The sequence below is a fragment of the Oryctolagus cuniculus genome, chromosome Y, assembly GCF_051225735.1.
Source record: "Oryctolagus cuniculus isolate XC-2025 breed Fujian yellow rabbit chromosome Y, ASM5122573v1, whole genome shotgun sequence".
NCBI lineage: Eukaryota > Metazoa > Chordata > Mammalia > Lagomorpha > Leporidae > Oryctolagus > Oryctolagus cuniculus.
In genome coordinates, this window is record NC_142889.1 from 17,658,562 (window position 1) to 17,672,690 (window position 14,129).

Genomic DNA, 14,129 nt, shown 5'->3' on the forward strand with positions numbered 1-14,129 from the left:
CAGAAGTCAGAAAAAATAGCTAAGTTTCAGTCAAAAGACCATTCGATTGGGGCCGGCATTGTGGCATAGTGGGTAAATCCGCTGCCTGCAGTGCCAGCATCCCATATGGATGCTAGTTAAAGTCCCAACTGCTCCACTTCTGATCCAGATCTCTGCCATGGCCTGGGAAAGCAGCAGAATATGGCCCAACTCCTTGGGCCCCTACACCTGTGAGGAAGACCTGGAAGAAGCTCCTGGTTCCTGGCTTTAGACTGGCGCAGTTCTGGCCATTATGGCCAATTGGGGAGTGAACCAGTAGATGGAAGATACCCCCCACTCCTCTTCTCTCTCTTTGTAACTCTTTCAAATGAACAAATACTTTAAAAAAAAAAAAGACCATTCAATTTTGGGAAAATTTCTAATAGCAGACATGAAAATAAGAAAAATTCATTAACAAAATTGTTTAAGAAACTGTCCACTAAGAAAATAGGAGCTAGGAAAGAGATGTTTCATTTAAAATTTTAATACTGAAGACCTACAAAGATGACAAATGAAATTTAAAACTGTTTGTTGTTGCCATTAAGAAAACAGCAAGCCTGTTGAGAATAAACACAAATAAAATGAAATTTCTTTGGAAAATAGTAAAGTTGAAGTAGCTGACTTCAGATTTGTTGGAAATATCTTCTCAAGTTCAGGAAAAACTTAAGCTTTATAGATGTTCATGAATAAGTGTAGTTAAAATGCTTTCAAGGCATTTTTGAACAGAGGAATTATGGGTAAAAGGACACTTTAATGTTTTTTTCTGCCAAAAATGCACTTTTTGAATGGCCAGTGTACTTTGATATTTCCACCCTGTCACAACGGTACATCCCTTGCTTCAGTTTCCCTCTGATTACTCAGCTGTGGGAGAACTCTACTGTCTTCCTGATGCTAAGCTGGCTCATTTGTGCTTCCAGCACAGGTCCACCTTTCAGGACCCAGGTCCACTGGGTCAGTTGCACTGACTCCCATTACTCTGCCTTGTAGTTCTGGAACACCAAGTATGACTTGATGTCCAGCACAAAGTTGTACAGCAGAAGACAGTCGTATAGCCATGCTTCACCATGAGCATAATGAAGACCCAACCCTACCACCTTCCCACCCTGGCACCTGGCACCCAACATCCACCCAGGAAGCAGGATTGCAGCCCAGAAGACTTCAGCACTCTGGCCCTTTGGGATGGTGCCCAGAGTGCTGTGCTCAAGGCTTGCCAACCTGACTCCCTGAGCACAGGTTTGAAAAGTTGGGAAGTAACATGCAAATGGTTAATGAAAGATCTGAGGAGAATCTACCTCTCACCCAGGTCAAAGCCTGCACATCTGCTCACATCTCCCCATGTAACCCCATTCCAAGAAAACCCACCTGGTAAGATGAGGTGATTGCAAGCAGGCAAACCAAAATCCTCAAGCCTGGCAATGGCACCCACTTGAGACATTTTGAACATGGCCATTTGAAACCAGCCCTATACTAGATTTTTACATCCTGTTAAGTTTGCTTGCACCCTTGACACAATTTGTTTGCTCCTGCAGGACCCCAAGCACTTTAGCATGCCACAGGGGCCTGAAATATGTTGCTACCAAAAATCACCATGGATGCAGAGGGCAGGAAAACAGTCAGAGGTCTGACATGCTGGAGTATGGGCTGAGGTCACCATCAGTTAAAGATACCTTCAGATTGGGAGTGCTCACTCAGGGAAGGCATGCAGTGCCAAACTCAGCCTTTCAGGAAATTGAAATCTAAAGGACAAGAAAAGAATCCATAGTCCTTTGGTGATATTCCCAAAGCCAGAGCCTGGCAGCTGCTTCCTCTAAAAACAGAGTGAAGCTGGAAGTGCTTGCTAAACTATAGAGTGCACATGCACATGTGTGAAGGAAGATTCCCTATGTTGCCTATCCCCCTTGCCCTTTATCACTTGAGGCTTTGTTTACCCCCAGAATCTATAAACCCACTGAGGCTCTAAACTTTAGCTCAGTGTCCATGGAAGCTAGAAGAGGTCACAATCAGAGGAAGGATTACAAGTGCATGAGATGGGAACTGGCACAAGAGGGACATTCTCTAAAAGCTGGTCCTGTTTGCTTGCAAAGAGAGCCTCTGACATAAAATCTGTGAGAAAAGACCAAGGCAGCAATGTGGCCAGCCTTAGAGCCTCATGTCAGATTGCTTTTTCTTTATGGACTTCACTTACTGGTTTTGCTTCTTTGTCATATTTTAAATAAAAACATTTTTCTGAAAATACAATACGCTGCTTTTGCAAGGGTCATAACACCAAATAGATGAATATGCAATTTTTCAAGGACTTACACACTTTGTGGCTTTCGGTCTTATTTATTAGCTCAAGGGAAAACCAACTTTCAGTGAGATTTCTGTTACTGCATGCACAGACATATGCAGACAACTGGGAAAGAGGCTGATTGTACTTGAATCTGTGAGGAAGGCCCTGGGCCAGGCAACTGTCAGACTAGTTTCCACAGACACAGGGAAGGGTTGGTGACCACACTGAGAATGAAATCCCCTACTATAAGCATAGGTGAGGCATTATTCATTGCCACACATGCATGATATGATTCCATTGTGGAGATGGCACTGGGTTCGCTCAGATCACTTTCAGTGTGGATGTCAGAAATCATGGCTGACATGTAGCAAGTTGTTTTTAAGTCAAGTCAATGTGCCACTTTCATACGAATTCCATGAGACTTTCTTAAAGTCTCTCCAGTCTTGAATGAGATAACCCAGTCACTTTCCCCCTCAATATTAATTTCAAAAAGTTACTCATGAATTGCACATGGACCTGCTGTTCTGGAGAGTTGAGATAACTCTGCTTGGCACGTGGGAATGGGCAGATAGATGGAGAGATGGATGTGTAATTGTGAGAGGCCAATGCCAACATGACATTGTCAATTCATGGGGTAAATGTAGATAATTTAGGAAAACAAATAATTCCTCTTAGAGCTCCACTACCATGGAGTGGAATTGCATAGATTTAAATCCTACTCCTGCTACCTCTGAGCTGAGTAACCTGAGGGAAATGACTCTCTGTGTCTCACTTTGAGGTTTTTAATAGTATCTACCACTGGTAGATAGAACTACCACACCACATCCTGCACCATCCAGGAATATTAGCTGAGAGAGGGACTGTGCTGCTCTGAGTACCCTCACTGAGGCACAGGCAGAACCACTGGTTCTTGCCTGAGAGCTTCATGCCCTGACTTACACAAGAACACAGTGACAGAGTCCAATTGAAACAGCACTCACTGGCTGGGATACCAGGTCTGTGAGTGGCCAGGAGCTTGTCCCAGTCCCCAGCCTTGCTGCCTCCTTTCCCAACTTCCAGCCTGTGGCAGTGGGCAACAGTGTGCAACCTTCCACATCTACACTTGTTACATGAGTCATGCCAGCTGACCTGGTGATCAGGGTGAGTATGCAAGGTAGGTACCAGGACCATGTCCTGGTGGCCACGCAGCACTGGCTGGAGCTTGGAGCCATTGACAAGTCCTCCACATTCAAACAGTTGCAGACCTACTGGCCAATTGATTCTCCTGGAATCAGAAAGTGGTGCCTTATCCCTCCAATCATGCACCCCAGTGGTAGGTTCCTTTTTCTCCTATTCCACCTCCTCACAGTACCAGGAGTTCCACAGGGTCCAATCATGTCAGGATTACAACCCACCACCCACGCCTCAGTGTCTACTTCACTGGCACACACAGCCAAAGAGAGTTGCACTCTACCCTGGGCACCAACTTGGGGCTGCTGCCCCCAGGTCACTCATGGCTCCTTTGACCTCAGCCCAACTCCCTGCCACTGCTGCCTGGGTGGCTCATACTTGCCCTGCTTGGATCGCATGCCCAGGCTGCCTGGGGATGAAGCAGAGAGGAATCAACACCTCCCAAGTGATGCCATCAACAGACATGCAACAAGGAGAGGAACCGGGAGGAGCTGAGAGAAGCAGGGGCAGGAAGAAAAAGTTCAGGCAGATCATGGCTCACTGCTCTTGGCACATGTAGGACCCCCTCCAGGAAGCTGATCTCACAGGCCTGCAAACCTAAGACCCCAGCCTTCCTTCCTAGTGTGGTGACAGGGTTGGAGCTGGAATCGAGGCAGCACCAAGACTTCACACTGGATCCACATATCAGATGTCCCCTCACTGTCTCAGGCCACTCATGAAACTTCCTTAATGTGCATGGGGAGCATTCCATGGATGGGGTGAGTGCCTGTCCCAGACCCCATGGCACAGCAGGAGCTCCCTCTGTAAAGACAGCAGTGTCTGCCGGTCAATGCCTGCAGCTCCTGGGCCTGGGCATTACAGGGATGCCTGATCCTGTTTCCCCAGGTTGTGAGCTGAGGCTGTCCAGTGGGGCTAGGGGGTGTCTGTGGGCCCCTCAGACATAGGTAGAATATCCTTCAGCAGCAAGCTGTCAGCTGTGGCTGCAAAGGTTGTCTCCAGACCAACTGGCATCTTCCCCTCTAATAGCTTTTTGTATGGCATGTGTGACCTTGGGGCTTTAAATCACACCCTCAGGGTGTGTGCAATCTTTCATTCAGAGCTGGCAGAGGAGGGGGCTGAGCCCCTGGGAGAATGGGACTGGCTCCAGGAGATCCAGGCTACCTTGTGTGACCTTATGGCTTTGAGATCACTCTTCCAGGCTGGTTGCAGTCTTTTACCAGATGCTAGCAGAGGAGGGGGCTGAGCTCCTATGGAGACCTGGTCTATCACCATGATCACCAAGCCAATCAACATACCTGTGTGAAACCCCCTGTCCCATGGGCACCCCCAATAGGATAACCCCATGAACAGAGAGCAATGCCTTAAAAACTAAGGACACTTTCTCAAAGCCAGTGGTCCCCCACTTGGGCACAACACCTGGTCCCCTCTCCTTTCCCTTTGGACCAGGTGCTTTCTCTGTCATTTGCCAATCAAATAAAAGTTTCTTTTCTGTCTATTAAGAGTTTCTGCCTCTTTGCAAATAGTTCCACAGCATTTTATTTCTATACTAAGCTGAGGAGAAGAACCCACGAAACTCACTCCTGCACCCACCCTTCCCTCTAGGCCGGTGATACGAGGGACAGCTGGAGTGCATACTTCACCAGGCTATACCCTTCCACAGTGCCACCACACCACTTCCAGGCATGCTGTCCCTCATCCTCTGTAGCATGCCTTCGTGCTTGGGAATCCAAGTGCCACAGGCAGGCAACTTCCAGCTGGCTCCCCAAGCATGCTGAGTTCCTGGAGCATGGCCAGGACCTGTCGCAAGGGACGCTGCACTGGGAGTGGAAGAAGCTTTGAGTAGTAAGAGTCCAGTGGCCCACCTGCAACCTGACTGTGCCAGGTGGGCTCCTAAATTAATCGTTTGCCTGGTTCGCTGTTGACCAGGACTCCTAACACCTGGTACCACTGGTGCCTGTCACCCCTAATGCTCAGCCTGAAGCAGATGAGCCCTGCAGGTGTGAGCCCTAAGCCAAACCCCTTCAGCCCCTTCTGGTCACCCCCACCCCAGCACCTGATGGCCTGAAGGCTAGGAGACCCTGTGGCTCTGGCTCCATGGGAACACACCCAGCCTAGTGCTCAGAGCCCAGCATCAAGCAGCGTTAATCTGACTTCCCTAGGAAGTGCAGCCTGGAAATGTTGGGGCGTGGCATGCAGATGGCAAATGAAGTGTCTGAGCAGAAACTTCCCCCAGCCTATATCCCACAACCACATGTAGGCCTGAGTCTGGGATGGGAGGAGAGGCCCCTCCCCATCCCCTTCCAAGGAAACTCCACTGTTGGGCTGTGGTGATTGCAAACAAGGAACCCAAACCCCCTCAAGTCTGGCAGTGACCACCCTCCAGATATATGGGGAGGAACTTGGGTGTCTGCAGCACTCTCATACATTGATACTTAATGGCTATGGCACCAGTAGCTAGGGGTGCCCTCTGGTGGGTTTTTTGCACCCCGCCAAGGCATGTTTCTGGACTTGCATGTATGCTCTTGTGGGGCCCAAGCTCCTCTGCCTGTCGCAGTGGCCTGGAAGCAGCTGCTCAAGCCAGCCATCAGGGCAGCAGAGGACAGGGAAGCAGCCAGGGTCCTGACATTTTGGACTGGGCTAAAGTAGCTATCAGTTAAAGAAAAGACACCTCCAGTTTGGGAGGGTTCATTCAGACGAAGCTTGGAGTGCCAAGCCAGACCTTCCTTTCAGGAAGCTGAGGTCCAAAGTCCAAGCAAAGAATCAATAGTCCTCTGCATAAATTCCCATAGCCAGAGTCCACAGCCTCTTCCTCCAAGCTACTGGGAGTGGAACTGGAGGCACTTCCAACACACAGGTGTGTCCTGACACTGATTCTCCCCTTTCCTCTTTACTGCTTAAGAATCCATGTATCATCAGAAGTTATGAGCAGTCCTGAGGCCCTGAACATTAACTCAACACCCATAGCAGCTATAGCAGAGGTCAGAATTGGAGGAAGAACTACAGCTGGCACAAGACAGGCACTAGCAGGAGAAAGGCATTCTCTAAAAGCCCATCTGTCTCCCGGCAAAGAATGCCTCTGAGAAATTCTGACAGAAAAGATTAATGCAGCATTGAGACCAGCCTTAGACTCTCAGACAAGGATGATTTTTCCATATAGACTTTACTTTTGTTCTTTTAATTTTTAAACAAAACATTTTCCCCTGAAAATACAAGCTGATTTTTGCAAGGTTCACTATTCCTAACAAACACTGATGCCATTTTTTAATGTCTTATATAGACTGTGGCTTTGGAGACAATTTATTAGCTCCCAAGTAAAGCCTTCTGTCAGTGAGATTTCTATTACCAGGGTAACTGCAGGCAGAGACACAATGCAGACACAGCTGATAGAGGCCTGACTGTGCTTGAGTCTGCAAGGAAGGCCCTGGGCCAGGCAGCTGTCAGACCAGAGTGTGCAGCAGGTTTCCACAGACACAGGAGAGGGTCTTGAAGCACTGAGGGGTAAATCCCCTTGTGGCTGCACCTACTTCCCTTTCCCTCTCCTCCCTACAAGCAACCACATGATTCTGTTAATGAATTCTATTGGGCCTACTAAGACCATTTTCTTTTATTTTTTACAGATTTATTTATTATTTGAAAGAGTTTACACAGAGAGAGGGGGAGAAAATGAGAGATGTAGAGAGATCTTCTATCTGCTGGATAACTCCCAAAATGACTGCAATGGCTGGAACAAGGCTTATAAGAAGCCAGGAACCAGGAGTTCTTCTGAGTCTCCCACATGGATGTAGAGACCCAAGCACTTGGGCCATTTTTTGCTGCTTTCCCAGGCACATGAGGAGGGAGCTGGATTGGAAGTGAAGCAGCTGGGACTCAAGCAGGTACCCATAGGAGATGCTGGCTTTGCAGGTGGTTGCTTAACCCACTACACCATAGCCTTGGCCCCTCATATCACTTGCCAATACAGACATCAGAAAGCACTGCTGACTTAGAGCAAATGCTTTTTAAAGAAAATCTTCATGCTACTTTTAAAAAAGATTCATTCATTTATTTGAAAGGCAAAGAGAGAGAGAGGAGAGAGAGAAAGTAAGTTATCTGTTCTACCTGCTGGTTCACTCCCCAACTGATCACAATGGTCAGCCCAGGGCCAGGCCAAAGCCAGGAGCTAAGAACTTAATATAGGTCTCCCACCTATGTGCAGGGGCCAAAGCACTTGGGGCCATGTTCTGCTGCTTTTCTAGGCATAGCAGGGAGTAGAATTGCAAGTGGAGGAGCCAGTATATAAACCAGTGCCCCATAATGAGATGCCCACACTGCAGACAGCTACTTAGCTCAGTATACCACAAAGCTGGCCCCTTGGTACTAATTTTACATATGAATTCCACAGGGGTCTTTCTGAAGGTCTTTCTACATGTGCCAGAGGGTCATTTCTCCTTCACCATGGATTTTCAAAAAAGTATCCATGAGTTGCAGATGGCCCTATGGTTTAGGAGAGATGCAAGGGCACCCCAACACCAGGCACATGTGAACAGGTTGATGAATGGATGATTGCATGTAGAGCCACCAGAAAGGCCAGTACCAATAGGGCACTAGCAAATCCTGGGGTCAGAGAGAAATGTGGATAACTTGGAAAAGCAAGCTATTTCTACTTGTATGCCCAGTCCTAGTGTACACGTATTTGAAAAGATTTATTTATTAAAATCAGAGTTACAAAGAGAGAGGGAATGACATAGAGATCTTCCATAAACTGGTTCATTCCCCAGATAACCACAATGGCAAGGGTGAGCGAAACTGAAGCCAGGAGCCAAGAGATTCATCTGGTTTTTCCATGTGGGTGACAAATCACACACACTTGGGACATATTCTGAAACTTTTCCCAGATCATTAGCAGGGAACTGGATCAGAAGTGGAACTGCCAGGACTCAAATGAGATCCTAGCTTAGCAGGTTGTTGCTTTACCAGTTATACCACAATGCTGTCTCTTTACTGTGTACTCTTAATTTAAAAATGACTAATTACAAAGCTTAAATTATTTTAGACATTGCAGTTATAGCAAAATTTTATTTTTGAAACTGAAGCAAAAACTTTCCAAATAATGATTGTTCATATTATTTTATAACCTCCTTATATGACAAAGAAAGGAATATTCAATACTGAGCTATTTGATTAAACAGTTAAGATTGTGTAGAGTATAAACATATTAGCCAATGAGATGAATTCAAGTTGAAGAAGCAATCATTTCCAGAGGTCAAATTTGCAGTTTTATATCTCAGATAATTCCCTAACTTATTTCATTGCAAGCAATAAATGCACTGTGAATGTAATTTATGGATACTGAGGCAAAAATTCTTTAAGTTGAAGAAACTTTTCTAATAATGACAACTGCCTTCAAATTCATTATTAACAAATTTAGGCATAATTTTAGTCTAAACAATCACAAAGTTAAATTTTATGTTAATGTTCTTGTTGTATTTTAGGAAAGGATAATTTATTTTTCACTTGATATTAGCATTAAAGTAAACATGAATTTTAGCAGCTAAATTTGGATTATTTAATAAGTTTTATCTGTTCATATTTGATAATTTAAATTTATTTTTTCAAAACTTATTGATTTATTTGAAGATCAGAGTTACAGAAAGGGAAGAGAGACAGAAAGAGATCTACTATCTACTACTTCACTTTCCAAATGGCCAGAATGGCTAGAACTTGGCCAGGACAAAGCCAGGAGCCAGTATCTTCTTCCAGTTGGCAGGAGCCCAAGGACTCAGGCCATCTTTCCCTGATTTTCCAGGTTAATTAGCAGGAATCAGGATCACAATTGCAGCAGCTAAGATTCTGATTGATGCCCATATGGGATGTCAGCATTGAAGAAGGTGACTTCACTCACAGTGCCACAGTGCCAGTTCCATTTACTTGCTGTTTTTAGATCTTGTTTAGATGCCTGTGGAAATGTGGTCTTTCTAGTTTTTACTTTTTGAATACTATCATTAGTGGTACATTAAGCCTGTGATTATAGAGTGGATTGAGATTGTGTTTTACTTTTTCAAAAAATAAAATAGAAATCAAAAAGAAAGGAAGGAAGGAGTGAGATTGAGGGAAGGAGAGAGGGAGGAAGCTTATCATCTTAGAATTGTACCTAGGAAACACATGGGATCTGTTCTCTTTATATTAATAAAAATTTTAAAACAATGTTTTATCACAAGGGAAAGATACAATATTCTTTGCACATTATTGTAATGAATTAATATCTGGCTTCTCTGCTCTATGAGGTCACAGACATGTTTTCATGTTAACTACTGTAACCCCCAGTACCTTTCATGGTACCGTGCACATAGCAGGCATTCAATAAATACTTGTTGATTGAAAAAAAGTTACTTTTAAAATATGCACATGACTTCTGTCCAGAGGCAAGACAGTAGCTGCCCTATGAGAAATAATATGCTCAATGACCAAAGCAGATTCCAGAAGGAAATATTGAATCATATGATAACTATAATAACAATTTGTCAAATGAGTATTGGTAATAACTCTCTGTGTTGTGGTTGGTAGTTGTTTGAATTAGTCTTGAAAAACATTCCATCCTAGATGTTAAAACAGTTTAAACAGTAGTTTGAGCCACCATTGTGTTAGTACACATGGGATCCTGCAGCACTGCTCAACCACATGAAGCTCTCAAAGTAGATAAAAGTCAGAGTCACTGTGATAATTGCTTCTTTTCTGTAACTTGCACAGCCAGGTGTGGTCCTAGCTCCATGCCTAGAGATGACGCTGGAATGTGTTCCGATAGACAGCAAGATTCAGGGAAAGAGGTATAATATGAAGATAACCAAGTCCTTTTTGGGGAAACATAGCCCTGCTACTCAGGATGGTGTGTGAAATTTGGAGATGTGGAGGACTGACTGCCCAGCACCCTGTTCCATGGGCAGCAGGGTACAATAGTGAAAACTTAGTAAATAGCCAATGCAAAATGTTCACACAAAATTAACTGAAAGAGTGGAGTCACACTTCTGCTGTACAAATATATAGACTGCAGGGTTCCTCCAGAAAGGGCAGAGTTGAGAGCCTAGTATCAGATAGCAACTCTGGAGCAAATTTCAGGGTAACACATAGATCTGGATTAACATCTAGTCAGATGTGAGGTGCCTCAGATGTACTGTCTCAGCCTGTCAGCCATGCCATGGGGGGTGAACATAACAGGACCACCAGCTTAAAGCTTTTTCCTTCCCATGATTTCTCTCCTTAGGTACCCATTCACCTCACACACAACAGGAGAGAGTGGCACTGCCCAAGGGGGCTCCCAGTGGTGGCCTGCTCCTGAGAGGCCTGTCTTGCATTATCCTTTGATCTGGATTATTTTTAGGGATTGTGGGATGGTGGCCTAAAATGACATCTGGAGAAAGTGTTGGAAAAATCTCTAACCCCATGGCCGTCTAAGGCTATAACCTCTGGAAGTAGGGGTTCAGTATGAGAATATCTTGTCCCAATTGTCTCTGATCAAGTTAGCTAAGTGACGACTATCTCTTGAATAGGTGCTTAGTCACCAGGCTTCTAAGTTCTGTTGTGTTCTATCACTAAGGAAGTGATGTCAACCCAGACTCCCCTTACCTGACCACTATCTCTGGCAGGGTCTCGAGGGTGGAGTGGCCAGGACAAGTCTGGTTTATTGTGAGCAGTATCTCCACTGCCAGCACACCTCAGTCCTAGATATAATGAGTGACAGAATGATCGAGGCATGGAGGACTCAGTGGCAGAGTGCTGAGTGGAAGGGAGGAAAAAATTTCAAGCTGTGGTTGCAACCAGAGGACTCCTTGGTGGGCAGGAAAGGACACAAGAGGTCTCCTTAGGCAGTCTATGGATCCAGATGGTGTAAAAACCAGGCTAGTCGCTGGGAACAGATACTCAGGGAGCTTTGAGGTGGTCGGGTGGTCAGGTTCCCTGTGTGTGGCTGTGAGGACCCCTAGGAGCTGGTGCTGAGTCCCACCACCATGTCACCAGGGAAAAACTGAGTGCTCCGCTGTCACAGCTGATATTAATTTTTATGTCTTTGTGAGTGTGTATGCTGTAGGCCTAGGGTCAACCTAGCCTATGTACCTGTGGGAGGGTACAGAAGTGTGGGGAGGGAGGAGGTATGGTGTTGTAAGTCAGGGCAGGGGATGTGTAGGATGACCCTTGATCATAGGTGGGAATCCTGCCTGGAGCCGGGTCCCCTTCTGGGATGCCACATTGGGCCTTTTGTGACTCTCCACTTAGCAGAGGGAACAGACCTGTCTCCTCCAGGACTGATGGCACCCCCAACAAGAGGGGATTTGGCTTCTACCATCCACCTAGGGAGGAGCAGTGGTACGGGCATAAGAGAAACAAACACCAGAGTTTGGGAGAGGTGGGTAGCAACAAGAAGCTACTTCTGTTCCCTTTCTTTCCTGAACATGATGGGAAGGGGGTGTCTGTCCCTCAGGTGGGCCCACAGTGCCTCCTGGAAGCACTGTGCACAGGCTCCAGTTCCCCGCCATGTGTTGGGCACTTTGGGTGCCTGACATGGAAACAGTGCCTATTGCAGGAGACACAGTATGAGGCTGGGAGTTGAATGCCTGGCCAAGAGGTGGGACTGGTCTCTTCTGTTCAGATTCTGAGCTTGCCTGGTGGGAGTTTTGGCACTCTAGGGGGCAGCTGGACTGGCCCAACACCTGGCCATGAAGCTCTATGCCTTCAGCCTGATCACTGGCATGCACCAGGCACCCAAGGCCTCCTCCCACCTTACGTGGATCCCACCAGCCTAGACTGTGATTCCAGCAGGTGATCCTGTGGTTATGAAATAATTTGTCCTATTATGATAAACTATTTTACATTTTAAAAACCTGACACATTTTCTGTTTTTAGATGATGTTAATGAAGTATCAAGCTATATTAGCCTTTTTTTAATTTTAGAACAGTTTTATTAAATTTACAAAACTTTTATTTAATTAATATAAATTTCCAAAGTACAGCTTATGGATTACAATGGCTTCCTCCCATAATGTCCCTCCCACCTGCAACCCTCCCCTCTCCTACTCCCTTTCCCCTTCCATTCACATCAAGATTCATTTTCACTTCTCTTTATATACAGAAGATCAGTTTAGCATACATTAAGTAAAGATTTCAACAGTTTTCTCCCACACAGAAACATAAAGTGAAAAATACTGATTGAGTACTAGTTATAGCATTAAATCTCAATGCACAGCACACTAAGGACAAAGATCCTACATGAGGAGTAAGTGCACAGTGACTCCTGTTGTTGACTTAACAAATTGACACTCTTGTTTATGGCCTCAGTAATCACCCTAGGCTCTTGTCATGAGCTGCCAAGGCTATGGAAGCCCCCTGAGTTCACTGACTCTGATCATATGTAGACAAGGCCATGGTCAAAGTGGAAGTTCTCTCCTCCCTTCAGAGAAAGGTACCTCCTTCTTTGATGACCCATTCTTTCCACTGGGATCTCACTTGCAGAGATCTTTCATTTAGGTTTTTTGTTTTCCTAGAGTGTTTTGACTTTCCATGCCTGAAATACTCTCATGGGCTTTTCAGCCAGATCCGCATGCCTTAAGGGCTGATTCTGAGGCCAGAGTGCTGTTTAGGACATCTGCCATTCTATGGATCTGCTGTGTATCTCACTTCCCATGTTGGATTGTTCTCTCCCTTTTTGATTCTATCAGCTAGTATTAGCAGACACTATTCTTGTTTATGTGATCCCTTTGGTTCTTAGTCCTATCATTATGATCAATTGTGAACAGAAATTGATCACTGGGACTAGTGAGATGGCATTGGTACATGCCACCTTGATGGGATTGAATTGGAATCCCCTGGTATGTTTCTAACTCTACCATTTGAGGTAAGTCAGCTTGAGCATGTCCCGAATTGCACATCTCTTCCCTCTCTTATTCCCACTCTTACATTTAACAGCGATCACTTTTCAGTTAAGTTTCAGCACTTCAGAAGAATTGTGTATTGATTACAGTATTCAACCAAAAGTATTAAGTAGAACAAACAAAAATACTAAGAGGGATAACATATCAAAAGCTATATTAGTCTTTAAAAAAGTACTTTTAGGGTTGGTGCTCTGGTGTATTGAGTAAAGCTGCTATCCTTGGAACAAGCATCCCGAATGGGCACCAGTTCAAGTCCCACTTCCTCTACTTCCAATATAGCTCCCTGCCAATGCACCTGGAAAATCAGTGCAATTTGGCCCAAGTGCTTAGGCTCCCATGCCCACGAAAGAGACCCATAGGAAGCTCCTGGCATTGGAATGGCCCTGCTAAACCCACTATGGCCATTTGGGGAGTAAGCCAACAAATGGAAGCCTTCTCTATCTCTCTCCCTCTCTTCTCTCTTCCTCTCTCTCTCTCTCTCTCTCTCTCTCTCTCTCTCTCCTCTAGCTCTCCTCTCTCTTACTTTCAAATGTGTAAGTCTTTAAGCATACATTTTTGTGGTGCTGGGAACACTGGATTTCCATGTGCAGAAGCATGAAGCAAGACCCCTACCTTATACCTTACACAAAAATCCACTCAACATGGATTAAAGACCTAAATCTATGACCCAACACCATCAAATTATTAGAGAACATTGTAGAACCATACAAGATATAAGCACCAGCAAAGATTTCCTGGAAAAGACCCTGGAGGCACAGGCAGTCAAAGCCAAA